The 9,333-nt window shown below is 36.2% G+C and overlaps 1 pseudogene; it reads right to left on the bottom strand.

Annotated features, from left to right (window-relative positions):
- Positions 1 to 3,431: 3,431 nt before the first annotated feature.
- LOC123247760 lies at positions 3,432 to 4,234 on the bottom strand (annotated as a pseudogene).
- Positions 4,235 to 9,333: the final 5,099 nt, after the last annotated feature.

Genomic DNA, 9,333 nt, shown 5'->3' with positions numbered 1-9,333 from the left:
AATGTGTAGGCATGGGTAGTCTCAGCATTCCCATGTAGTCGATGTAGGAGATAAGGATCAGGGGAAAAGGCTTCTGGAGAAATAGAAAGGGGAAGGTTCCTTGTTCCAAAGCATCCTCAGACTGGGAATGGGGGAACTTCAGTGTCACAGTATGGAGACAACTGTGGTAACTCATGTCCCAAATCTTCAGCACCTGAGAAAGATAGAAAGAAGAAATTATTCCCTTGAGAAATCATGGTTCTGTTGTTAAGTGGTTTTTCCCATTCTATTCCCACAGTGAGAAAAAAAGGAAAGAAATTATCAATGTAGGACTTTACTTATTAAGTAGTCAGTTTACTCATTTCTGTCATTTTTGCTTTTAAATTTTTTGCTTTTGAATACTGATTGCTATTTTCTAATGACTTTCAAGCACTTTAACATGAGGAATGCACAGTAATTCAAATGTTGTGAATATGGGATTAACTCTCCCTTGCCCATTTTTAGATTTAATAATCAGAAGCAGTTTTAGATTTAACACCTCACTTATCCTTAAGTGGGGGAGATCTGTGACCCACCTGTGTGATAGTGGGTGACAAATTAGAATTGACTAATTGCCTCTGGGGCAGTGCTAAGCAAAACTTTAGCTGTTATTGGTCTACATAAAGTGGGAGGAAGGCACAGGAAGTGACAAAAGGAATGGTATTTAAAAGTGGCAAGAACTTTCTGTGAGGAGGTCTTCTGCCTTCAACTTGACCCTGGAGGAGCTCTAGCTGAGGACCTCAGACTGCTTTTCTATTTTTCCTTAGAACTACCACACGGGTGAGTGAAAAAGGCTGACTCCCTTCCTTGGCTTGTTCTGGAGGTATTAGCCTCTGGAGAGGCCCCTCATCTGGGAGGAGAGACCCTTGTTTAATTTACCTCTGGGGCCCCTTTGCCAGGACCTATTAAGCCCTGCCTGGTTCCGACCAGGCTGGAGTAAATATCTACTCTCTCTGATTTTCTTACTTTCACTCTTTCTCCTTTTGAAAATAAACTACCATAAAAAGTCATTTGGAATTGAGCATAATTCCTGGTGACCACACTCTTATAAATTTAGTCCAACACTTTAATATTTTTACTCCTTACATGCTGGCCTTTACAATGTCAAATATGTCTGCAATCTTTTCCAAAGAATAAAATCTGAGCTAAACAATCAGGATAAATTTATGGGAGCAAGGAATGGTGGATTCCTTGGCACTGAATTTAGAGTTAGAGAACCTGTGTTCTGATCTCAACTCTGCTACTTAATTCTTGAGTGAACCTCAGCCTCATTTTCCTTCTCCATAAAATAAAAGGGCTGGACTAATTTACTAATTTACTAAAGTATCTTTAAACTCTACTTCTTAGGAGCCTATGAAAATAGATTAGGAAAAATTGCCTAACTTATAAAATTCACTTCATGAAGCAAGGCAGGTTGTCTGTCTTAAATTTGCAGAATGTGGTAGAAACAGAGGAATGGATACACTGATTTACTTCTTTTTATGCAAACCACTGTTTATAGCAGTACTAGTATTGTTGGAAGCTTGGCTAGAAGTCATATTGACATAAAGTCAGGTCCATTGTTGGGACTTGGACTTTCATTCATTTCTTTCTTTCTTTATTTTATTGCATTTTCCTTTCTTCTCTTCTATGATCTTTAACCTTAAGTTGCTCTATGCTCAACCTTTTTCTTGCTTCACTTGACTGCTTGCCTTTATGGCTCCTGGGCTCAGGTATTCCTGCTCCTCAGTTTTACATGGGAATAACCATATGGCAAAATGCTATTTTTCTCAGTAGATTTATCTCTCAACTAATAAACTGTGTATGGATGTGTTAGTAAAAATTTCAATTTCTATAGCATCTTGAAATTTATAAAACATACCAACCCCATGAGGTAGGTACAATTATTGTTATCCCAAATGTAACATAACTTGTCCAGGGTCAGAACCTAGGTTCTTTGGTCAGACTCCTAAAAATTTATATGCATATTTTTAGTTTAATCTGCATTATTCACACATTTTTTTTATATTTTTAAACCCTTAACTTCTGTGTATTAGTTCCTTGGTGGAAGAGTAGTAAGGGTAGGCAATGGGGGTCAAGTGACTTGCCCAGGGTCACACAGCTGGGAAAGTGTCTGAGGCCAGATTTGAACCTAGGACCTCCCGTCTCTAGGCCTGGCTCTCAATCCACTGAGCTACCCAGTTGCCCCTATTCACACATTTTTAGGCAAATAGGGTTAAATGACTTGCCCAGAGTCACACAGCTAGTATAACAGTGCTGACTGGGCACATGATAAATTCACATTATCTAACTTCAACTGAGTTCTCACCAGTGCAAGGCAATCTCTTACACTTTTTCCTTTCTTCAAGCCTCCAACATCTTTCCTTTCCCCTCATTCTCAGCTGAACACCTCACTTCTAACTTTACTGAGAAAACTGAGGCAATATTCACCATGAGTTCCCTCTTCTTCCTATCTTTTCATCTAAAACCCCCTTGATATAATATCTGCTTCCTCTGCCTTACCCTTAATATCGTTAATAAAGTTTTCCTTTCCCTTCTAGGGCCAAACTCTCTACATTTGCCCTTAATTCTATCCCTTCTGATCCTCATAAGTAGATTACTGCATCAATCATCCTCCACGTTCCTAATTGTCAACATATTTTTGATTACTGATTCCTTAATTTCAAGGTAGCCAGTGTTCTCTTAAACAATAATCCGTTGGCATTTTCTCATTTTTCACTCTCCTTGGCCTCTTTGCTACATTTGGTTGGCTACTTTCTCTTTTTTTTCATGCTCTCTGCTATTTACATTTTTGTGACACTGTTCTCTTTTCTTTCTTCTCTTGTCTTCCTACCCAACTTGTCAAACAATACTTCCAAAATGAATAAATTATAAAAGCTGATCTTCTCAATAGTGATCACGAACAAATGTATTCTCTCAGAACATTTGACAGAAAGTATAAAATATTTGAAAATTTACACAGCAGTTATATGGTAGCTGTTACCATAGGAAGAAGCACAGCAAGAAAGGTAGATGCATCAAGGCATAATCCTAGGGATAGTCCCAAATAAGACTCTTACTATCTTGTATGCCTGGTCAATTCACTAGACTTTTCTAAACCCATTTTCTCACCTATAAATAACAAAAGCAACACCACCAACAATAGTATTTGCCTTTTCAGGTTCTTCTCCAGGATCAAATGAGACAATGCATGCAAAATACCTTGGAAACCTTGAAGTGGAGGGCGAATGCTAGTTATTATCTATAATTTTCTTGGTCTGGGGACTCGGTGAAGAAATTCCTTTTACCAATACAAACAACTTTTCTGCAATTTATGGCCTTAGAGAGTTCCCTGACACATCGAAGGGTTAAATAACTTGTCCATGGTCAGAGATTGGGCTTGAACTGAGAATTGTGTAGACAAATAGGAAGTATCATTCTGGTTTAATATATGGAGGGGTATTGAGTGGGTTAGCTGGTGTGAAGTTGTTACCTAGTATATCTGGTGAGAATATTGCTAGTGAGAGCAGTACTAGGACTACAAGGATTAATCCTAGGGCATCTTTAATAGGATAGTAAGGGTGGCATGGGATTTCATCTGTGTTGGGATTAATGCCTGTTGGGTTGTTGGAGCCTGTTTCGTGTAATTATAGTAGATGAATAATTACTAGGGCAAGGATAATAAAGGGTAGGATGAAGTGGAAAGCAAAGAATTGGGTTAGTGTAGCTTTGTCTATGGAGAAACCACCTCAGATTCATTTGACTAATGTAGTACCAATATAGGGAATAGCTACTAGATTGGTGATTACTGTAGTTCCTCAGAAGGATATTTGTCCTCATGGGAGTACATACCCTACAATTGCAGTTGCTATAACAGTAAGCAGGAGGACTACTCCAATATTTCAAGTTTCTTTGAAGAGGTAAGAGCCATAATAAATGCCTTATTCTACATGAAGTAATAAGCATATGAAGAACATTGATGCTCCATTGGCATGGAGATTTCTAATAAGTTGTCCATAGTTTACATCTCAGCTAATGTGAGCTACTGATAAGAAGGCAGTTAATGTGTCTGATGTATGTATGGCTAGGAAAATCCTGTCAGGATTTGAATAATTAAGCAAATTCCTAGAAGGGATCCAAAGTTTCATCAAGCTGAAATATTAGATGGTTCTGGTAGATGAATGAAAAAGTGATTAATAATTTTTATAAGTGGGTAAGATTTTCGTAGGTTGGTCATTAGATTTTTGTAGTTGAAATACAACAATGTTTTTTCATGCCATACATTATGGTTAGAGTCCATACTAAAATAATAAAAATAACAATTATTTTCTTTTTTTCTTTGCTATTAATTTTTGGGTTTGTGGCTTTTGCTTCTAAATCTTCTCCTGTGTATGGAAGATTAAGTTTGGTTGCTAGGGGTGGACTGGGTTGTGCTATGGTTGTAAGTTTAGAGGATTGGTGGTTTTTTTTAGTTTATTTAGGAGAAATACTGCTGGTTTTTGGTTATACTGCTGCTATAGTTATGGAAGAATACCCTGAGACTTAAATTGGAAATAGTGGAGCTTTTAGTATGTTGTTATTTGCTCTGTTAATAGAATTAGTTTGATATCTCACATCTGGGGCATTGGGGGTAAATACAGCTCTTGAGTTTTTTCATTTTGTTGGGGGGTTTTGTATGAGTGAAGATTTTAGTGGTGTTTCATTACTATATTGCTGTGGTGGATGGACTTTTGCTCTGTTGGGGTAAATTTTGTTTATTACTCTAAATCAGTGGTTCCCAAACATTTTTGGCCTATTGCCCCCTTTCCAGAAAAAAATATTACTTAGCGCCCCCTTGAAGTTAATTTAAAAAATTTTAATAGCAAATAATAGGAAAGATATACATGTTTCTACCTTTTTCGGAAAATATAGTAAAGAAAGGTGTAAATTAGAAACATTGAACTTTGAAATTATGAAACTATTTATTGAACTCAGAAATGCACCTGTGGCTATCACTGTCCCCCTGGATGGCGGTAACACCCACCAGGGGGCGGTGGCACCCACTTTGGGAATCATTGCTCTATATATTGTTTTGGAAGTTGTTTATGGGCACAGATTAGATGAATATTAAGATAAAAATGATTGAAATCATGGAATGAAATATATTTTGATTAAACCTTTTTGAGTAAAAGTAACTAGTGAGGATAATGTGGAATTATTAGCTTGGCTTTTAGGTCCTGTTTTTTTGTTATCAGTTTAGATCAATTAATATGGTAGCAATTTGTTGACCTGTAAATAAATTTATTAGGGGTGAAGCTCAATGTATAATATGAGTATCCTAATATGTTTGAGAAGTTAGTAGTATGGTTTGTTGTGTTTATGAACTTAAGGGCTAATAATTTGATGATGTTGGTGGAATGTTTATTGTTAGAAGAAATCTTGTGAAGATGCTTTCTAAGGCTAGTCATATAATAGGATTAATGAGGTTTGGATTATTCTCTTTGATAGTGGGTGTTGATATAAAATGAGGGTATCTGAGTAGAGTGAAATAGATGATGTGTAGGCTGTAAATAGCAGTGAGAGAGATGGTGATCAGTGTTAATATTAGACCTCATGTGTTTGTGTATGATGTGTTTAGGCCTTTGATGATTGAATCTTTTGAATAAAAACCGGCTAAAAATTTTTCTGAGTCTGACTTTTTGTTATACCAAGAAATTGCCACCAAACCCCATTGTTAGTAGTAGATTTGTTTTGATTTAAATGAATTCATTTCCACTATATAGTCTCCTTTATGAGCAATGTTTTACATTTATTGATAGAGATGGGAGGAGCTAGGCTATAGAGCAAAAGGAACTTAGGTGATACAAATAGGAATTAAACCTATGATCACCACTAGTAGTATGTTCAAGGCAAACAAGTAAACATATTAAAAGGGAGCTACTGCAGGGTATGAACAACAAATACTATAGTTTTGGCATTGAGTTTGTAATTCTTGCTCAGATAGCATGGTGAAAATAACATTGGACTGGTGAGTCCAATGAAGTTCTAATTTCAGCTCTGCAACTACTTATATTCCTTAGACAAATCATGTCATCTCTCTGATTCTCTGATTCTGTTTTCTTCTCCAGTGAATAAGATTTAGATAACATCTATGATCTTTTTCTAGCTCTGGTAGGCTAGGTTCTATTATTTTCAGTAGCTGTGAGTCTCCAGGTCTTTTGTGAGTGAAGTAAATTTATTCCTGCTGGAATGGGATAAATTTGAACTTGGCCAAATCTTTTTTTACTCTCCTTTTATCCTAATCATTAAAAAAAGCAATCCTTTACTTTCTGTCGTAGTGACAATTCTAAGGCAGAAAGAAGAGCAAGAGTCAGGCAAATGGGGTTAAATGATTTGCTCAGGGTCACACAGCTAGGAAGTATCTGTAACCAGCTTTGAACTCAGGTCCTTCTGACTTCAGATCAGGCACTCTATCCTCTGTGACATTTAGTTGCCCTTATCTTAATCACCTGTGTTCACTATTTAGTGCAAGCAATGCAAAGTCAACTCACCGCATCTTTGGAGTAGCTGAATATCTGTCCTTTTTCTTCTTGGATGGCCAGCCCCAGGATAGGCAAGGAATGTCCTCGGAGCATGGCTGTTGGGAGGCTTGGGACAAATCGATTCCACACCCGAACACAGCAGTCAGCCCCACCACTGACCAAGAGATTCAGAGACTTGCAAAAATCAAAACATTTTATTCCCTAGAGAGTAAGCAACAGGGAAACTAGTTTAGAAACATGAGAAAAATCTGGAAGAAGGAGAGTCTGAGGTTAACATTTTGAAGTTGCCCTGGGAAGGAAGGCTCTCACCCTCTTAATCTTCCAGGTATATGCTTTTCTCTTTTGGTCCATGTCCATAATTACCAATGACGTCTGAGAGTTCCCAGAGGATGTGATGCAAAGGTCTTCTGGGACATATTGGATTTGGGAAATGGAGTCTTGGTGAATGCGACGGATATAAGTATATCTTAAGAATTGACAGTGATTTTCAATATCCTGGTGGAAAACAAAATAGAAACAGAGTATAAATCTAGTCCTCTACTATGGTTCCTAAAACCTAAAAATACATTTAGGTTTCCAACAGAGTAGCACTTAGAATTTGATATATTTGACTCTGTAATTATTCAAAGCTAGTCTTGCAAGTAAAACATATACATACATAATTTATAAATATTTTTAAAAGTAACTTTAAATGAATTTTGATGCACACAGTATCATAATTTTATTTAGTTCCTACCTTGGACTACCTATCAGGTTGCCTTAAATTAATATGTTAAAAATAATTTCTCTAATTTCCTAAATAAAATACACGCTCTCTTCAGGAAGAAATGCAAGAAACCTTGCCACTATCCTTCCTGAAGATGTGGCCACAAGCTATATTAATAACTTAGTCTCCCTTCATGCTAGAGTCTTTCCTCTGTGCTTAACTCCAATTTATCTTGTATACATCGTGATATGTTATCCCATTGTCATTTTCATTAATAAAATTGTTTATTTCTATAATTTGTTCCTTGACCCACCCTTTTTTTTAGTATTAGATAATATAGTCTCCAATTCATTTTTTATTTGTATTTCCATGGAACTTTATTGAATTTTTATTGCATTACAATCTGAAAAGGATGCATTTATTATTTCTGCTTTTCTGCATTTGGTTGTAAAGTTTTTATGCCCTAATACAAGGTCAATTTTGTTTAGGAGCCATGCTGAAAAGAAAATATCTTCCTTTCTATTGCTATTCAATTCTCTCCAGAGAGCTATTCTAAATTTCTAAGACTTCATTCACTTCCTTTATTTCTTTCTTGTTTCTTTTTTGGTTAAATTTATCTGGTTCTGAGAGGGGAAGGTTGAAGTACCCCACTAGTATAGTTTTATTATCTGTTTCTTCCTTAAACTCATTTAGTTTTTTCCTTTTAAAAATTGGAGGCTATACCGTTTGGTGCATATATGTTTAGTATTGATATTACTTCATTGTTTTTAGTACCTTTTAGCAACATGTAATTCCTTTCCTTATCTCTTTTAATCAGATCCCTGTTTGCTTTAGGTTTGTTTGAGGTCCTGATTGCTACTCCTGCTTTTTTTTTTTTAACTTGGGATGATGCGCAGTTTCCGTATACATCTTGTTAGATACTATCTTCTCTTTTAGATTGTAAGCTCTTTGAGTGGAAGGACTGGCACATAGTAAAGTCTTAATCAATATTTCTTGGTTTGACTTGACTTGACTAAACAAACGTGATTGTTTTCAAGGCTAGAATACGATATGATCCATCAAATTCAAGCTGAAGGTATACTAAACTGGGTGACAAGCAGTGTCCCATTAACACAAAGTATATCACAATGATACAGTTTCCTAAAATCAAAAAAGAGAATCCATTTGGATTAAACTTGATGTCTTGTTGATCTATATTTTGGAGTGGCAATATGGTAGTTAGATTCTGATTAGGTTAGATTGCTGAAATTAGATTCAGGAGTCCCAGCTCTGAAACTATATGGTGGGATCAAGGATAAGTCACTTCATTAAGGTGAGTCCTCAGATACTTCATCTGTAAAATATGGGATAATCACAGAGTATCGCTGGGAGAAAAGGGCTTTTTATGATGTAGTATTCTGTCATGGAAAGGTATGGTCTTGGAGCAAGGAGAACGTCAGTTTAAATCTCAGTTTGGTGGTGATTATGTGATCAAATGAGTAATTTTTTGGAGCCTCTATTTCCTCATCCATAAATGAAGATTATAATGCTTATACTGAGAGAAATTATGATATATTAGATAGAAGATTATTGACCTGGGAGTCAGGAACCCCACTCCTAAGCTGTGAGACCATGTCCAAATCACTTCTCTTCTCAGTGCCTCAAAATAGACTAAGATTCTATTAAAGACAAGTGGTGAAGAGAGTTTCTACACTGGGATCACTTGTGCTGCTTATCTTATATGGTTGCTCTGAGGAAAGCAATTTGTAAATCTTGGAGAATACAGAAATATGAGTTGAATCTGAATTGGTCAATGCAACAGTTTAATGTGACAAATATTTGCAGAGCACTGTGATAATCATAATGAGTTTGGGTTGTTTCCCCATGTTATTATTAATTCACTCCAAATTTGACCTCTGTGCAGCCTTTTTTTGTATCATGATGGCCAGAAGAAACTCATGTCTAAAACCAGCTTTTCTTGCAGAGAATATTAAATGAGTAAAGTATCTGTTGATGGCAGTTTTGCAGCTTCCACTGAACTGCACATTGGAAAATCATAAGCCAGATGTTTTATACTAGATTTTAGGGTCATAGTTAATGCTGTCGTTTTATATTGGGCAATTTCTCATT

The sequence above is a fragment of the Gracilinanus agilis genome, chromosome 4 (genome assembly GCF_016433145.1).
Source record: "Gracilinanus agilis isolate LMUSP501 chromosome 4, AgileGrace, whole genome shotgun sequence".
NCBI lineage: Eukaryota > Metazoa > Chordata > Mammalia > Didelphimorphia > Didelphidae > Gracilinanus > Gracilinanus agilis.
Note: the sequence above shows the minus strand (reverse complement) of the source record. Positions and strands in the feature narration are given on the sequence as shown.